This window comes from Arachis duranensis, chromosome 2 (genome assembly GCF_000817695.3).
Source record: "Arachis duranensis cultivar V14167 chromosome 2, aradu.V14167.gnm2.J7QH, whole genome shotgun sequence".
In the NCBI taxonomy this organism is placed as follows: Eukaryota; Viridiplantae; Streptophyta; class Magnoliopsida; order Fabales; family Fabaceae; genus Arachis; species Arachis duranensis.
In genome coordinates this window covers 2,549,449-2,569,797 of record NC_029773.3, presented here as the reverse complement: position 1 = coordinate 2,569,797, position 20,349 = coordinate 2,549,449, and the positions used below count along the sequence as shown (strand labels likewise).

General features: G+C 33.0%; 2 protein-coding genes and 1 long non-coding RNA gene across 3 annotated transcripts in view; all 3 read right to left on the bottom strand.

The window, feature by feature from the left end:
* Positions 1-20,349, bottom strand: part of LOC107472853 (putative disease resistance protein At3g14460) — a 209,571-nt gene that overhangs the window by 22,328 nt on the left and 166,894 nt on the right. The gene's annotated exons all lie outside the window — the stretch shown is intronic.
* LOC107472857 (putative disease resistance RPP13-like protein 1) overlaps positions 1-20,349 on the bottom strand; it is a 47,702-nt gene that overhangs the window by 19,977 nt on the left and 7,376 nt on the right. The window lies entirely within an intron of this gene.
* Positions 12,658-13,235, bottom strand: LOC107472854 (uncharacterized). The gene is made up of 3 exons (XR_002370053.2): positions 13,059-13,235; positions 12,764-12,811; positions 12,658-12,672 (listed from the first exon to the last, which is right to left on the bottom strand). It is a non-coding gene; the product is annotated as an uncharacterized LOC107472854 (long non-coding RNA).

Sequence of the window (20,349 nt, the reverse complement as noted above, 5' to 3'; positions counted from 1 at the left end):
TTGTGATATGATGAAGAGCTGCTCCTTCCAATAATTCAGGTTGAGGCTAGAGGACATTGACTTCAAGTCGTCCCAGCTGGCTCACACTAACTTTAGTCCTTGATTCTACTTTATTTCTTTCAGGCAACATAAATGCATCTTGGGGTAAGTTTCAATTTTCAACTGACGTGTTATGTTATGGGACCGAGTTCAATAGTACTACCATACTAATCTCTCTCAAATACATCAAATCGAAGTAGTTAAGCTAATATTAGTTACTAGTCACCATCAGTACTGTATTAAGAGTTATGTATTTCTTATACAAAGATGAAAGAAACATAACAAACTAAAGAAGTCTAAAATAATTATTTCTTATGCAAGCTAATAATGCGTGCAATGAAATGAATTTGTAGTGAACAGCAAGGTAGTTGAGATTGAAATTGAAGAATATATTAAATTTAAATCGAAAAATCGTTTGATCTCATAAAAAATTTTAAAATTTATTGGCTTATCCAAAATTGTAATATTAGAAGATTTTAAGAATCTATTCTTAATATATAAAAGTAGGTACATAGGTTTACTCACATTACTTATAAGTTATTTCTCTTTTTCTACTTACGCCATGTCAGCACTATCGCTTATTTGGCAAAATTTTAGAATCTACTACTCAAATCTTGCCAAATCAAATTTTATTTTCAAATAAAAAAAAACACAAAAAACAAAACCAACAACTTAACTTTTTTCAAAAAGCACTAAAAACCAAAGAGCTTATTATATTTTTCATACTTCTCGAAACCCTCTTCCTCTTGGCACCTCTTCCGTACCAAGATCCTATTTCCTCCATCCACTTCCGGTCCCATGAGCCATTGTTTTTTCCTCAAAATAAATTGTCCATCGCAATGTCCATTCCTAACGGAGCCCACATTGCATAAATTGCAGAAAACCCGGGCAAACTCCATTTCTCCTGTTGCGGTTTCCTGCCGGAGTTCGATTCTGGGTCTCAGACCAACGTCACCATTTGGCGCCGCCAACGTAGGAAATTCGTCCCAGGTATCTTCCTAAAGATTTTCAACTTTGCCGTTTACTCTTCTCATTTCTGATGTTTAATATCATTTTCAATAGTACTATTTATTTGTTATAAATAATATGCAAGTAGCACAGGTTTATGTATTCCTCTTTTTTAAACGGTTCTGTCTAACAGTCACAACCAAAATTAATGTGCTTCCACAATTTACATTTATGTGTTCCTCTTTTTTTTATCATTTTTTGACCATGTCTTATTCTCTTTGTTGTAGAAGGATTTGCAGGGGTAATGACAAACGGAAAGAGTTAATACCCAAAATTGCTAGATTAAAGAGGCAGAGAGCAATTATTTTAAAGAAAGGAAGATAAGAAGATATGTGCCTCCTACATATGATTATGCAGCTTGGTTTGTTTAACATAATTTTTATTGCACCTTTCTTATTTTATTGTAAATTGATTCATAAGGTGATTTTGATGCCTATTTGAAAATGTAGAAACACAGTTATTTGAAACACTTAGATCTATCCAATTTAAACAAGTAAGGATGAGGAGAAAGCAATATCTTTGATCAAAGAAGAGTGCCAATTTAGCTTCCACTTCAGGTTAGTACAAAAAGAGTCTTATAACATATTTTGTTCTGTTGAGCAATCCTGTAAAAAAAAAAGAAGACAAGACGATATGTGCCTCCAGCATATGATTATGCAGCTTTGTTTGTTTAACATAATTTTTATTGCACTTTTCTTATTTTATTGTAAATTGATTCATAAGGTGATTTTGATGCCTATTTTAAAAATGTAGAAACATAATTATTTGAAACACTTAGATCTATCTAATTTAGACAATATCTTCGGTCAAAGAGGAGTGCCAATTTACCTTTCACCTCAAGTTAGTACAAAAGATGAAAATTAACTAATCACTATTTAGTAAAATATTTTAAAAAAATTAAAACAAAAAACTCTTATTTATTATTATTGAATTGAAACATTAAGTACTAATTAAATGCAACAAACATACATTAAAAGTGTCATAATAATAATTATAAAAAATTTCAGTTACAAATATTCAAATTCTACAACTTATACATATTAAGATTCTTACTACTCTTCATTTCTTAATCTCTCATACTAATTGTCAAAAATTTCTTAAATTTAATGTAACATTTTTATATATTTTTCATTCTCATTCATTTATTCTTTTAATTATTTACAAACAAAAAAATCGCAGAAAAGACAAAGAGTAGCCATTGATGCAAATCGAAAAAAAAATACAGTTTTGTATAACTCTAATATAAATCTATTTAAAATATGTTCTCTAAAATGTTTTTAATATAACATTTATTAAAATATACTATATAGTATAAATAATTTACTTCTCCGCGCATTACGCGGGTCTCACTCTAGTTGGATTTAAATTTTGTAATAATGGCTCGTGCTTGTGTTTTTAATTCATGAAAGACTCAAGGAAATTGCAAGTTGAGGAAGGTTTCAACTTTGTACGAACAAGGCAATAGTACGGTTTTCTACAACTTTTATCACTGATTGAGAGTTTGAGACACTCCTGATTATTTCTTTTTTACTTCTTATTTCTTTCTACACAAAAAAAGGGGATCTCTTTGAGAGATAAACTGCACTTTAAATTGTTAAATAAGAGTGTTGGAAGCTATATAGTCCTCCATAATGTAAAATTTTGAAGAGAATATATCATGATCTATTCTCTGTTTTCTGAGGTACTGTTTTAATAGGTTTGAGCTATTCCCTTACAGTTATTACTGGTTCAATTCAGAAATTAAAAGAAAAAGAAGACCTACAGCTATAGAATTGCAAGTTGAGGAAGCTTTTAACTATTGCACGAACAAAATTTCGACATTTGCATGTTGTAAAGAGCGCTCATGATGATTCTTTTATTGGAATATTTAGAAATACATTATCATGAAATTCTATGGAGTTTAAAACCAAGAGTATTTTCGAACGAAATTAAAATGGTATATGCATGCTACATTGTTAGCTGAAGGTGTCACTGATTCCTTAGTAACAAGACACAGTATCGGTAGTAACCTAGAAAATTCATAGCTGATGCATCATTTTCAGTAATATTTGAGAAGACACCACATCCAACTCAAAACCTTAAGGTGTCAAATTAATGAGTCTCTCATCTTATAAACTCCTCACTCTTCCATGCTTTCTTTGATGTGGGACTAACTTCAACACTCCTCACACTTGCAATACTAACAACGAACACATCAACAAAATGAAACCAATGAAACACGAGCAAAACTTCACCAGAAAAGCAGCTGTTGTTTACAAGCTTTCTGGTAGTTCCACTAGAGAGCTCAGATTGCCATCACAACTCTGAATTGAAGAACTATGAGTTAAGAATCTCCAGTTAATCGAGAATAGATTAGATCATCTGATATTCACTTGATCAGGTTAATATACTAATGGGAATGTAGAGAGACACTCCAAAAATTGTTTTGCCTGGGTCTCACACATAGGAAGATGATCAGAACTTGCTTGATAAATACACAATGATGTGTTCAACATTGTTGCCTTCCTTTTTAGCTTCAAAAACAGAACTGAAAGAGACAAATTCAGCTTTAGGAAAATTTGACATCAAAATAATAATACTACAATGGTAAATTTTACAAAAGTACTTACATTCTCACCAAGTTGCAATGGCCATAGAAGCTGCATAATGCACATTTTTTCATGGTTGAATCTATAAAGAAAACAGATTCATCTATCTCTTTCAGGCCCCTGGAAAATATATTTGAGTTGGTATCTAAAAGTGACACTAAGAGATATTGCAATTTAAAATATCAATCCTCATACATCCATCAAGTTTATAGTTACCTTCATAGAGAGTTTATCTGCAACTCTTCTTGCAGCATTCTCCGAGCGAAGGACAGTCTTGAATTTGAAGTAGTAACAGAGAAGAAGGCAGCTTTTCTCCTTTAATATTCTCCAAACTGAAGTAAATTATAAAGAGAAATAAGTAACTATACCAACCTGAAGTTAAAATAAAAATCTCTTCTGATCCCTATATATTAGTCCAGTTTACCACATCTATCTATTCTTAATATATAAAAGTAGATACATAAGCATGCACCACATTACTTCTAAGTTATTCCTCTTATTCTACTAACGCCATGTCAGCAATATTGCTTACGTGGCAAAATTTTAGAAACAACCAATCAAATCTTGCCAAATTTCAACCACTCAAATATTGCCAAATCAACTTTTATTTTTAAATTAAAAAAAATTAAAAAACAGAACAAAAAACAACAAAAACACAAATTAACATTTACCCCAAAAAACCTCTGAAAACCAAAGAATTCATTACTTTCCTCGTTGCTTCTCGCCTGAAAATTCCTTACTCTTCTCATGCTTCTCGAAACCCTCTTCTTCTTGGCACCTCTCCGTACCAAAATCCTATTTCCTCCATGCTCTTCCGGTATGAGCCAGTGTTTTCCTCGAATCAAATTTTACTCTTCTCATGCTTCTCGAAAACCTCTTCTTCTTGGCACCTCTCCGGATTGCATCAATTGCAGAAACCAGACCAACTAAAAAAATTCGTCCAACGAAGAAAATTTGTACCAAGTATTTTCCTAAGGATTACAACATTGAGGTAATTTTATATAAGAAATTAAAAGTAGATATATTTAACCTATCTTTTATCTTTTTTATTCATAAACTTATTCTTTTCCAGTCGTTTATGCTTGCAGTACTTGATTCCATATCAATGGCATTTCAACAAACTCATGAGAATATATCTTTTATAAAGTAAGTCATCTCTTACACATTGTGAGTCGATGAGTAATTTCATACCAAACTCCTTTGAAAAAATTTGCAATAATATATTTCTTTATAAGTAATCAATTTTTTACGTCTTGAGTAATGTTTATATTTCTTTCTTCTAAAATTTCTCATACATATTTTTTGTGAAAATGGTTGTATCTACAGGTATAACACGCTTCGAAATAAGGTCGACCTCTACAATGCTCTAACTGGTCCGAAAATTAAATCTCAATACTTTTTTTTAGACATTGCACATATAACCATGGGTTGAATTTAAGGATATTTTTTCCTCTTAGTTTTGTATACTTCTAAATTTATTTATATATTATGCTACAATTTTTTATTTTTTTTTCTTTTACAAAATTCTTAATCATATCATTTATAAATCATAATTTAAACCACTTAAAATTGGTCTATGAAATTTATGTAATATTTTTAATCACATATAACAATTTAAATAGGTTAAAGTTACATTTTAAAGCTTATAATAATTTATTAGTTAGTAAATAAATTTATATCATTATTATTGCATATTACTTCACTAAGAAATATATATTTAAATGTGACAATATCATATTAAGTGGAATGCTTGGTCATCTTTAGCATTAAGATATCGGCATTCAATTTGATCCACCAAGGACCGATCACATTTAATAGTATGATATTATCTAATTCAACTTGCTAATTTATGTATTTTATTAGGAATAATTGGTATTATTCATGATTACAGATAAAATACTATTATTAATTAATAAATTGCTTTAAAAGTGGGATAAGAAAAAATGGGCAAAAAGAAGATGTACTAGCTTCTATTCTAACTGCAAAATTTTATGAAGTCATTTAATTAAGTAATTAGAATATTAATTTTGAATTACTGCTAATAAATTTTTCGCCATTTTCGATACGTTAGTATATATTAATTGTTCAAAGAGAAACTTTAAAGACTAATATTTTTTATTAATATTAGTCTAAAAATTTTCAATTAAGTCCATATAATATACAAATATTTTTTAATCAAGTCTTTTTAAATTAAAATTTCTGAAATTAAATTTGTAACGTATAAAGACATTGAAATCATATTCCTATATTTATTATATCTTACCGTTATAAATAATACAATACATTTAGAATCAACCACTCAAATTTTGCCAAATCAACTATTATTTTCAAATCAGCAAAAAATAAAAATATACAAGTAATAGAAGTATATGGAAATTAGGCTGCAAAATTACCAATGATAATAATTAGAAATTAATAGTATCTAACCAAATTTGTAACCTACAAGAATCAATATCCTTATATTTATTATATTTTACCGTTATAAACAATACAATAAATTTGTAACCCCAATAATTAATTTATTAATTTTTATAAATAACTCACTAAATATAATAAACATCCATATTACAAATGTCATAATAATCTATTAATCATAATAAATTTTACGTTATAAATATTTAAATTCCATACTATTTGACCTACTTATATAAGTCTCTTATCACAAGAAATTTATTTTCGCACTACACAACATTTCAAACTTACTCAGTAGAATATCATTCTTTGGACAATATCACCAAATATACAGACAATTGGTTTATCAAAGTTCGCGTGGTTCGTCTATGGAAAACATTAACACCCAAAAATAAAGAGGAGCCTCTTTTCTTAGAAATGATTATATTAGATGAAAAGGTACAAAATAAACAAATTTATTCTATTTTTAAATTGAATTTTAAAAAATGCTTTAATTATTTTTGTTTTTTATACTTTTAATATTATTTTATAATACTTTATATATAATTGTATTTTAATATCGTTAAAGTTAAACTTCTCTCAATTTGATAATCATTGTTCCTTTTCTAATAATTTAAAAAAATAAACGCAATCATTTTTTTAACTAATTGTTAACAATGATTTACTAACACTGGAGAGAACACCTCTTCATGTAATTGTGAAGAAAAATATGATAAAGAAAAATATGATAAACAAATTCAAACATTTGTTAGAAAAAGAAAAAGTCTATACTATCAAAAATTTGAAAATAGACGATGCAAATGATTTGTATAGAGCAATTAAAGGTACTATGAAAACAAATTTTTTAATAACAACTATTGTGAAAGAAATCAAAGATCCAGTTTTGAACATTCTCCAACACTATTTTAAATTTGCATCACTTGAAACATTATCTGACAGAGTGGGTCAAAGACAAATTTTAACAGGTAATTTTATTTTATATTATTTCAATTATTCTTATTAAAAATAATTTATTAAAAAAAATCAACACATTTTTGTTCTTTTTATTGTAGATGTCATTAAAAAACTGCATGCAATAGAAGAAGAAGAACAAGTAAATGTTAAAGAAAAACCCACAAAAGTACGAAGAATGGAATTAATACTCAAAGAGTAAAAAAATATACAACCAATTCATTTTTCATTTAGATATATAGTTATTAACAAAATACTATTAATTTTAGAAACATCGTGTTGAAAGTCACGTTGTGGAGAAATCTCTCAAATCAGATAAATAAAGAAATTACAACACAAATCAAGGGCCAAAAAATTGTTACACTCACATCAACATTGGTTAGTGAATATAAAGGTATGATTTTTTTCAAAAAATTTTAATTTATTGTTTTTTTTAGTTCAAAGAATTATATTTTATATAATACATTAATTGACACAATACAATACGATCTTATTTTATATAACCTATTATATTATAATATTAGGTGATTATTAGGTTAGCACAACTTCAAGTACAAAAATCTATATCAATCCAGAAATTGAAGAATTCACACAGCTGACTTATGGATATTTCATAACTAATAAGTCTCTCAAAAATTAATTCATTTATTTCTAATTTATATTATTTATTGATTATAGGAACCAACTTCGCCAACACCAATATCATCAGACGAAGATCACATACCTATCAAGAGGTTGAGGAGAAAAAAAAAACGATACAAATTCAAGACACGTTTTCGGAAGAAGACCATACATGCAAAGAGGGAGCAAACAACACAAAAGAAAGTGCACACAACTCACCAATTCATAAGGAACATGCCTTCATAACAACCTATGACAGAAAGAAGAAAGCAACAACTCTAACAACAACCAATAAAAAAAAAAGAGGACGAGTACCACATAAGAAGACCAATTCCATCAATTAAACTAAATACAAAAATCAATTCCTACATCCAAATACTTTGTACTACCATTTCTTTTAAATAAAATATCATTTAAATTTATTTTTAGTTTATACGTATTTCATTTAATTCTACACAACATAATAATTTTTAGTATTTATTATATATTATTATTAATTTACCGTCCCGCGCATCGCGCGGGTCACATTCTAGTTCTTAATATATAAAAGTAGGTACATAGGTTTACCCACATTGTTTCTAAGTTTTTTCTCTTCTTCTACTAACGCCATGTCAGCACCAACACTTACTTGGCAAAATTTTAAAATCCACCACTCAAATCTTGCCAAATCAACTTTTATTTTCACATAAAAAACACAAAAAACAATTAAAAAACACAATAAAAACCAACAAATTAACTTTTTCCAAATCAATCCTTATTTCTAAAACAACAAAAACACAAATTAACATTTACCTCAACAAAAAGCTCTCAAAACCAAAGAGCTTATTACCTTTCTCAAATCCTCACTCTCTTAGCACCTCTACCAAGATCCTATTTCCTCCATCCTCTTCCGGTCCCATCCTATTTCCTCAATCCTCTTCCGGTCCCATGAGCCATTATTTTTTCTTCAAAACAAATTGTACATCGCGATGTCCATCTCCGGCGAAGCCGCATTGCATAAATTGCAGAAACCAAGGCAAACTCCATTCCTCCTCTTGCGGTTTGCCTGCCAGAGCTCGATTCTGGGTCTCAGACCAACGTCACCATTCGGCGCCACCAACGTAGGAAATTTGTCTCAGGTATCTTCCTAAAGATTTTCAACTTTGCCGTTTACTCTTCTCATTGTTCAATATCATTTTCAATAGCCCTATTTATTTGATATAAATAATAACATTTTAATTGTGAACTCATTGCAAGTAGAACAAGTTTATGTATTCTTCTTTTGTGCATTTAAAATTATTGCTCCCTATATACTATCGATTACAATATTTCATCATCAAATTATAAATTGTTATTTTACATGTGAAGTACTTCTTCCACAATTTACATTTACGTGTTCGTCTTTTTCAAATTGTTATTCCACATGTGCAGTATTGCTTCCACAATTTACTTAGAATAGATTATCATTCTTTGACCATGTCTTATTCTCTTTGTTGTAGAAGAATTTGCAATGGTAATAACAGACCGAAAAAGTTAATACCCAAAATTGCTAGATGAAAATCAACCAATCACTATTTAGTAAAATGTTTTAAAAAATTAAAACAAAAAACTCTTATCTATTATTATTCAATTGAAACCATATCATCATCTGAACACCATTTCAACAATAAGTAGTCAATGTGCTTTTTATCTATCCTTGCATTCCTTGCTTCTTTGCCTTCACCAACATTTTCCAACTTCTTAACCTCAAATGTTCCATGAAGATTTACAAGGCCTCCTAATTCTTGGATTCCATTCTCTTCTTGTCTTCCCACAACAAAATCACTTAAGAATCGCAACTCTTTCAATTTGCTTATTCCTCCAGACATTTCTTTCAAAGGAGTTTTTCTAATATGAAGATGTTGTAAATTGACAAGATTGTGCATGCCACTGGGCAACATGGTCAACTTAGTACATTCATACAACATTAGAGTTTGTAGATTATACAAGTTGCACAATGACTCTGGCAATGTCTTAATATTAGTCCATGAGAGATCCAAATAGCGTAGATGAATCAATTCACCTATTGAATCAGGCAATACATCAAGTTTATCAAATGATAAAACTCTCAAGTATTTAAACTTTGATGCTATGCTTTCCATGCTAAACAAATCGTTGACATACAAGGATGTCCTCAGAGATTCCAATGTAGCAATGGAATTAAAATTGAGACTGAGCGATTCAATTTTCCAAATAACTTCTACTTTGTCCTGTATAGTATTTTTTTTTCTTACTTTATATATTTTCACCTTAGGAGTTGTTTGTTTAATCTTTAGGTAGGATTATCGATATACATCTTCATCTTCCGAAGTTCTGTGCAATAGACACATGATAAAAGAAAAGTTTCCAGCAACATAACGCAACAAGAAGCCAAATTGAGAAATGGGGTTTATAGATAATGATTATTATCACCATCATTATTATTTTTGGTATGTTGGTTTTTGCTTGGATTATGCTTGGGACATGCTACTATGGTTTAAGTACAGCATTAGTGACCCTCTAATGATGACTTACTAGTAAAAGAAACGCTACTTGTGACATTCCTGAATCTTGATCAGCCAAGCCAACTCTTATTTAAAGTATTTTAACAACTGACGATGCCGTGGAAGTACTTAATGAATTGAATTTCCTTTTGGAAGAACATGATTCTTAACTTTCATTTATTCAAGGAAAATTGGGTATATGCCAAGAGATTATTAGTTCTTGTAAACACCCCTGCAAGCTGCAAACATTTCAAGGTAATTAACAGTTGATGCATTATATTCAGTTCTAGTTATAAACAGCGTTCTTAATAAATATTCTTGAGTTGAGTACAACAACCAAATTGAATTTGGTTTCCTTCGGTTATATGGTATATTCAACCAAGCTAGAAACTAAGATTTTTCCTCCTCATGTGCACCTTTGGAAACATTAAGCTACTATTTATATAGCATCTACCTTAATATAATTTTTGTAGTCTTCTAATCTTATGAGAACCCTATATATTTATGGTTCTTAGGCAATAGACTTAATTGTATTTTACAGTAACATTGTAAATTTACTTTTCACTCTAAGAATGGTGGGAATAAATTAAACCTGTGAAAGGCATAATATGGAAGCACCCAAACATAATATAGGCACACTTTGGCAATAGTTAATACCAGCAAATTATTGAAGATAAGACAGAACAACACAACATAAAATTTTAATGTGGGAAAACACCTCTCAATGTGAGAGGGAAAAACCCCATGGGAAGGTAAAAATATTCACTATTTTCCAAATCAAAGCTACAAACAAGTCTCAAAACTTACAAGCACTACATACTAATCATACATGCAGAACTCTTGTCCAAGAACATAATCAATGATACAATAGATAGCCGTTGTTTACGAACTTTTTGGCTAGAGAGCACGGATAGCGATCACACCTCAAAGTTGAAGGACTATGACAAGAACCTGCTTGATAAATACACAATGATGTGTTCAACATTGTTGCATTCCTTTTTAGCTTCAAAAACAGAACCGAAAGGGACAAATTCAGCTTGAAAAAAGATTGACATCCAAATAATAATACCGCAATGCAAAATTTTGACAAAAGTACTTACATTCTCACCAAGTTGCAATTGCCACAGAAGCTGCCTAATGCGCATTTTAATGGTTGAAACCAGAAAGAAAGCAAATCCTCCAGCATAGCAGTTATCTATCCCTTGATGCCCCTGGAAAATCTATTTGAGTTGGTATCCATAAGAAACGATATGAGATAGAGCAGCTTCAAAGATCAATACCTCTAGAACCATCAAGTTTATGTTACCTTCATGAAGAGTTTAGCTATAACTCTTCTTCTTGTAGCGTTTGCCGGGCAAAGGACAGTGTTGAATTTGAAATAGTAACAGAAAAAGGAAGCTTTTCTCCTGCCATATTCTCCAACCTGAAGTAAATTGCAGAGTGGAATAGAGTAACTATACCAACCTGAAGCTAAACCAGAAATCACTTCTTTTGATTGAATGAAGGTAAGGTAAATATGGTTTGAATTTATATAAAGATTATGTGCTGAAAGGGACAACTTAATCATACTCAATCAAGACTCTTCATATATGCATTGTATTGACCATTGCAGCTAACTATCCACAACATTTTAGCTTTCAAGTTTCCCTCTCCTTTTCTGCAATTGACACTGTTTCGGTTTCAGAATATTTGACCTTCTCTGCTCAAGTGACAGCAAGGGTATTCCCATGTTTCTGTATTGCTGCTTATTCCTCAATGTATCTCATGCAGAGCTCAGAGGCTTTCTCCTGATACACTAATACACAAATTAATAACATTTCAAGACTAGGAATTTGTCATCACAAAAACCAAACACAGTTATCATTCTATAGTCTTTCAGTTGTTTTTATTTTCTACACTATTTTTCTGAAATGCATAGTACTGCAGTAATGTTGGATCATTGTTTTGATTTTAGGATCAGCAGTGAAATGATATTTAACAAACATAAATGCCACCAAAAATTGAAATTGCAAAGGGGAAGTCAAGTGCAGTTCGATAGAAAATAAAGTGATCACAAGCATAATTTTGATTGCCATAATATTACAAGTTATAAAGAAAGGATTTTTAATATAGACATTTTAGAACAGAATCTTAAGTAGCTTAATATATGTCCAAACTGCACATACCAGGATAAAGACCATTGGCTAAATTCATGGTATGCCTATATTCTAGTTTATTTAAAAATAATAATTTCAAGAAAAAAAGATTGATACTCACCAATAAGTGAAGTTGATAGAGATGAAATTGTTGTCTGATGCGCAACTTGACCTTTTAATGACATTAGCTAAATCGAGTTCACCTTGGGAAAACTGTTTATCAATAGCGTGTTCAAAAGAAATTATACAAGGCATTAGATGAGTGTATAATAATATGAATAACTCTCCATCTATTCAACTTAAGAGTTACAAATCCAGCAAGCAGTTGAAGGCATAAATCCCAACTTACTCTTCTAGTTCTTGCTGATGATAAGGCATAAACAATATGTTACCAATGATTTCTTGGACAGTCTATCTCTGTATACAAGCAAGACAAGGAAGAAATAGTTACTGTTAGAAAAGATTATACAGCAATGATTTGATCCTTTTATTTTGAAAGCTTATATACCTCATGCTGATTCCTTTTACCTTGAATCTTCTAGCATGATAGGTAACTCTGATAAAAAAAAAAAGGATTAGAAACAAGTACATTTTCAATCTCGGAAACGATTTTAATAGCCGTATTTAATTTGATATGTACAATGAATTTGGTTAAGCATAAACATAAAGATTAGGCAAAGAAAAAACACCATTGTTTAACTGTTTTCTTTCCACAAATCAAACTATCATTTTTTTGGTATGACTTGTGCATGTGTGAATTTAATTGTGGTAGCTTGTGTGAATCATGAAGATTAGAGAATTACCTGCTCAGAAATCTCTGTTCAGACAATTTGTTTGAAGTTCACTTCAATGGTGGGAATGTGGGAAATTTTGGGCCAGATTAGTTGACGCTTGTTCTTGCAGTGTTCTTCCAGCAAACGACAATGTTTAATTTGAAGTAGCAAGAGAGAGGGAGGCAGCTTTTCTCCTTCCATATTCTCCAGCTTCTTGCAGTCAGAAATGTGCAATTATTGAAGGGAGGTGAGGCGGAGAAGCTCGTTGCACTCCAATGTCTCCAGATTATAGCACCAGCATATCTCGAGAGTGGTAAGGGAGGGAAGGTGAGGCAGCGAACCCACCTCTGGGTATGACTTTATGTTGTCGCAGTAATAACCTTCAATTCTTAGATGAGTGAGGGCGTGCAAGTTGGCCATCCATGATAGATCCCTCATTTGTTGCTCGTGAATTCCCACTGCAAGTGATTTCAAGTTAGGCGGCAAACCACCCTCTGCCAACCTGCAAATATTTGGGCAGCCATATATCTCGAGAGAGTGCAAAGTTGGGAGTAGGCTCCTCATGTCACGTGGCAATGCCTCCAACTTGGAGCAGAAGCTGACATGGAGATGAGTCAAGTTGGGTGCAGCCAGTCCTTCTCCTGCAAATGACACTAATTTCGAGCACCCACTGATTATGAGATGTTGAAGAGCAGCATGTGGTGCGTCTGACATTGACACTGATTCCAGATTCCTACACTCTCTTATCTCCAACTTCTTGAGATTGGGAAAGACATCCAACGACAAGGAGGTCAGTGAATCACAGTAATTCATTTCTAGCTCTACCAAATCATACATGTGCTGCTGTAGCTGGGGGAATTCTAATTTGTCGCATCCACTGATGGAGAGACGTTGAAGAGCAGCGTGTGTTGCCTCTGACATTGACACTGATTCCAGATTCTCACACCCTGATATCTCGAGATGAGTCAAGTTGGGTGCAGCCAGTCCTTCTCCTGCAAATGACACTAATTTGTCGCACCCATAGATAGTAAGATGAGTCAAATTGGGTGCAGCCAGTCCTCCTCCTGCAAATGACACTAATTTGCAGCAATCAATTATTTTGAGACGTTGAAGACCAGGGTGTGGTGCCTCTGACATTGACAACGATTCCAGATTCCTACACCGTTGTATCTCCAGATGAGTGAAGTTGGGTGCAGCCAGTCCTTCTCCTGCAAATGACACTAATGCAGGGCAGTCATAGATGGAGAGACGTTGAAGAGCAGCGTGTGGTGCCTCTGACATTGACACTGATTCCAGATTCCTACACTCTCTTATCTCCAAATTCTTGAGATTGGGAAAGACATCCAACGACAAGGAGGTCAGTGAATCACAGCTCTCTTCTATTAGTAGCTCTACCAAATCATACTTGTGCTGCTGTACCTGCGGGAATTCTAGTTTTCTACACGTCCGGATTTCCAGCTTTTGCAAAGATTTGGGAAAACAATTGCCCGGAAAGGATACATGAGAGGAACACCCTGAGATGTCCATTTCTTGGAGGCAACGTAGATGGTTGATGCTCATCATTGCCTTTAATGCAGACTCCCTCACAGATTCACGTCCCCTAATTGTTAAACTATCCCCATCAAAAAACATGACCTCGGTGTGCTCATCTATAAAGTCGTCGCCTATATGTAGTTTGCGAACTTTGGAAACATTCGACAAGGAAGAAACGATTCTGAAGAATACCTGATTAAGCATCTCTTCCTTCAACATTTCACAATTTGTTATTTTTAGCCTCTTAAGCTGAGGAAAAGCTTTTGAGTCAGGTAAGTGCCACTCCTCCCAACATGCCATATCATCAAATTCCAAACTCTCAAGTGAGGGAAACGGTGCAATATGCGAAGAATGATGATCTCCTTCATTCTTGTAAAACTCCTCGCCAATACTCCTCACCTCATCCAAACCTTCAATGCTTAGGGACTTAAGAGATGGCAGCTGTCCAAGTGAAGGCAGCATGCAGCAATTCTTGCAAGACACTAGACATACACTTGTCATATCGTTGTAGGAACAGCTCCCCAACCAATCTGGAAATATTGTACCCTTGTATCCCGTGATTTTCAACTCTTTCAACCCATTCTGCGGTTGCAAGTTATCGAGGATGTCTCTTTCTTTCTGTGTGCTTGAAACCATATCATCACCTGAACACCATTTCAAGGATAATTCATCAATGTGCTTCTTATCCATTATCTTTGCACTCTTTGCTTCTTTCACATCAACAATATTCTCCAACTTCTTAATCTCAAGGCATCCATGAAGATTTACCAGCCCTCCTAACTCCTGGATTCCATTGTCTTCGTGCTTGCCCACAACAAAGTAATTTAAAACGAGCAATTGATTCAACTTGCTCATTTTTCCGGGCATTTCTTCCAAAGAAGTTCCTCTAATATCAAGACGCCGCAACTTTAAAAGATTATGCAAACCACTAGGCAGCGTAGTTAGATTAGAACAATTATACAACTTCAAGGTTTGCAAACTAGACAAGTTGCACAAAGACTCTGGCAATGTCTTAATATTCGTCCAAGACAGATCCAAGTAGTGCATATGGACTAATTCTTTAATTGAATCAGGCACCACAAGTATACTCAAGGAGAAAGCTCTCGTGTACCATGATGCCACACCACGTTTACAGAAGGATAAAGCTCTCAAGTATTTAAACTTTGATAATATCTCACATGTTGCCGCTTCAATGTTGTAGTTGGGAGATGAGAAACGGCCAAACAATAATAATGTTCTCAAAGATTCTACTTTAGAAATAGAATTATAAAGTTTTGAGCTACAACGACGTATATCTACACACAAATGCCGAGTCTGAATCCTTATCTCCTCCTCTTTACCAAGTTCTTCGGAGTTGCAATAGAAATCTCCAGCAAGGAATATTGCTAAGTCATGCAAGAGATCGTGCATCACAAAATAATCATCACTGTCATTATTCTTTGTAAAAAATAATCTGGAAGTTAGCTCATCAAAATATTCACAACCAATTTCTTCTAAACTCTCTCCTCTCTTTGGTGGTGGTAAAAGATCTGCTGCCATCCACAAAAGGATTAAATCATCTTTCTCAAATTTATAATCTTTGGGATATAATGCACAGTAAACAAAACAACCCTTTAAATGTGGAGGAAGATGGAAGTAACTTATTAGTAATGCTGGGATAATCTTACTCTTCTGCACAGAAAATCCCCAAATATGACTCGTGAGTATCTTGTTCCATTCCTGAACATCATGCTTTGTACGTAACAAGCGACCAAGTGTTTCTGCAGCTAATGGCAAGCCATCACACTTCCTGACAATCTTTCTACCTATTTCTTCAAGTGCTGCTCTCCCATTTGATTCCGGAAAAGATGCATTGTTAGCAAACACTGACCAACAATAGTCTTCTGACAACGCTTTCAGAAAATAAGGGCGACAGTTCTTAACTGCTAGAGCAACATTTTTCCCGCGAGTAGTCAGAAGAACAATGCTTCCCTTCTTCCCATATTGGAAAGGGGTCATAAAATTACTCCATTTGTCACCATCATCACTCCAAACATCATCCAGAACAAGAAAGAACTTCTTATTGGACAATTCTTCTTTCAAAGCATTTTGAAGTGAATTGAAATCATCGAGACTACAAGTACCTCCATGGAGCTGCTTTATGACATTCCTTGTAGTCTTAACAACTTCAAACTTCTCCGAAACGCAAACCCATGCTTTCAGATCAAATCCCTTCATGAACTCCCCTTCATTGTTGTACAGCCATTGGGCTAAAGTTGTTTTACCAACGCCACCTATGCCAACAATAGCCATCACAGACAAGTCATGCTCATTGTTGTCATTCAGCATCTGGACTAAGGCCTTCTTGTCATCCTCCCTGCCATACACACTCCCTTTTACAAGAGAACTGGATGGAGTCCTCCATGATGAGCTACCAGTGGGAATCTTTTCAAGACCAAGGAAATCTTTTTGTTTTCCAAGATCCTCAATTCTTCTAACCACGCCTTCCATCTTGTCTACCATGTCATCTCTATCTCGGTTGATGAAGAAGCTAGGGGACCACCAGGAAGAACTTTCCTCCTTTTGAGTGGTGGCTTTGATGAGGACAGTGTCCAGCAAGTCCTCAGCACAGTAAACAGCATCCCTGAGATTATCGAGCCACTTCCTCACCGATGGATTGCCAAACTGCTTCATCTCAGCATCAGCAACAAGAGCTTCTGCACCCAAGAGAGCAGTCTTCAGCCTTTGAATCAAGTGAGAGCCAAGCTTCTTTCCCAGGACCAAGTTGACAGCATCAGTTGTAAGGAGCCTCTCAAAGACAGCGTTAATGAAGCTATTAAGAAAAGCTCCACCAACAAGTGTAGCAGCCATGATATGATCTCAACAAGTGATCGGAAATTTAGATATGAAGGAGAGTAAAAAATGCAACGCTTGCAGGCTTTGTAACCGAACTGTGTGTTGGTATATCAAAGCTTACAGTGAAAATGAAGAAGTTCTCAATAATTTGTTGGCAATAAGACAAAGACAATTGACCATACAGGGTCTGAGGGGCCTAATAATTTGATTGTTATTTTGGAATTTGGAAGGTGCATGCAACGTAATTTTCATTTTTGCCTTTAATTTTGTTGTTATCTTTCATTTCTAAAACTTTGAAACAAGCGATGTGATTGCAAGACGTGGAATTGTAGTTTTTGTGGAAATTTCGTAACAATGTGATGTGATGAGGAGTTGCTCTCCTTCCAAGTTCCAATAATTCAGCTTCATTCAGTGTATTCCTTTTATGATTGTGTGGTGCTTCTAACTTGTGAGCTAGAGGACATTGACTTCAACTCGTCTTGTGGAAAGTTTCAACTTTCAACCAACGTGTTATGTTATGGGACCAGCTTCAATAGTACTTCTATACTTTTCTCTCTCAAACATATCAGATAGTAGTAGTTATGTTAACCAAGTTGGGTTGATCTTTAGCTCAGGAATTCAAATCCTACCTTATGCATGCAACAATCCATTGGTCAGCCGCAAATATTTAAATGGAGCTTTGAATCACAACGAATTAGTATTTTGCCTGCCGGATTAAAAGATACCATGGAAAACCAAGAAAAAAAAGTAGTTATGCTATATAGCATATTAGTTACTACTCGGCATTAGATTGAGAGTTATGGTATTTTGAATTTGCACCCTCTAAATTTTGAATTTTCACTTTAGAGGGTAAAATATGATCTCTCACTCTTGAATGATTTATCCCTCATATTTTCTCTTGGTCCTATCTATGAAATAAATGGTAAGAGATCACACTTTACCTCTAAAGTGAAATTCAAAATTTAGAGGATCTAAATCCTTGGTATTTTAGCTATTACAGATTTACAACAAGTACCCTTAAATGGAGCTCAGTACCGCGACGGATTAGTCTTTGGCCTGTCGAATTAGGGGATACCGTGGAAAACCAAAAAGATTTACAACAAGTAGTTATCAAGCAGTATTTTTCTTGGATTTAGTATCGACTATTTTTTTCTTCTAAAATATATTTTTTTTTGTTAGGAAAAAAACTCAACACCAAATAATAGAGATAGAGAGAAAGAGACAAAGTTTTGTTTCTACCTTATAGATAAAATACAAAGACGAAAGAAACATAAACTAAAGAATTCTAAAATCATTATTTCTAATAAAAGTTAATAATGCATGCAATGTAATGAATTTGTAGTGAACGGCAAGATAGTTGAGATTGAAATGGAAGAATAAATTAAACATGTAAAACCATAACCTGATACAATTTGATCTAACAGAAATTTTTAAAATTTATTGGCTTATCCAAAATTATAATATTGGAAAATTTTAAGAATTCGATCTAAATTTTTGTAATAATGGCTCATAATTGTGTTTTTAATTCATGAAAGACGCAACAAAAATGCAAGTCGAGGAAGGTTTCAATTTCGTGCGAGAAAGGCAATAGTACAGTTTTCTGCAATTCTTTTTAGTGATTGAGACACTTGTGAATTTTTTTTATTTTTTATTTTTTTATTTTTTTTACTTATTTCTTTCTTCTTTGAGAGATAAACTATACTTTAAATTTTTCAATAAGAGTGTTGGAAGTTATATAGTCCTCCATATTGTAAAATTTTGAAGAGAATATACAATGACCATAGATAGGATCATGAGCTATTCTCTGTTTTAATAGGTTTGAGCCATTCCCTTACAGTTATTACTGCTTCAATTCAGAAATGCCTTGAATTCGAGGATGCTAAAGTTCAATTTGATGCTATTTCTAACAGGTTAATTGCATTTCACTAACAACTTAATTAACATTGGATGAACAGTTTTCTAATATATACAATATTCATTTTACACACACATCTACTGATACAAATTGATGAACACACAATTTCTTGATATTATAGGTAACGTGTACTAAGAATATAGAGTTTATATTTAAAAGTAAGTGACAGCTTCAAACTAGAACACCTCCAAAGTTCAGTCTCAAACCAAAAGTATTTTTTATTTCAGCCCTTCAAGAACCAAAGTTCAGTCTCGGCTGTCAGAACAAATTTCACCTCAAAGAACAACACCAATAAGGAAGCACAATAATGTTTCACTCAAAACTCAAAAGGTTCTTTAAAGAAAATAAAATCATAATTTTCTCAAGCCTTTTTGGTTTTTAATTAGAAACACTAAGAAAGCCAACACTTGAGAAACAAATATAAGTGTGTGTGTGTGTGTGTATGTGTATATGTCTCTAGGATGCACTCGTTCTCTGAGCAAATGAAGCTGCAGAAGCAAGACATTCCATATAAAGGCGCTGTTCTTTCCTGCAGAAAAGGTTGTCTTCTGATCTTCAGGGAGATTTTCTTGTTCTGCAGCTCTTATTGCTTCATGTTCTTGTTTAATTGGCAATCCCTGAAACACTAATACACAAATTAAAAAGCATGTCAAGACTAAGTGTTAGTCATCACAGAAACCAGCTAAATTTAATAGGGCTATTAAACTTGGTTTCCTAAGCTGAAAATGCATTGGCTTTCAACAAGCAGCTATGCTTCAAACGAATGGCTGACAGTTTCTTTTTTATCACTTGGTTGTTGTTGAGTTGAAAGATTCATACAGGATAGTAAAGTACATTCTTGAATTTGAAGTAGCAATAGAGAAGAAGGAAGGCATATTAAAAGAAAAAAAGCTATCACTTGAGTTTAGAAAATATATCTACCCTCTTGTGAATGAATGCGAGTATTAAATAGTTGAACCATCACAAGTCACAACATGATACAAAGAAGATATGCATGGCATGACACTTACATGTACCTGATCAGAGTTCCAATTCAGA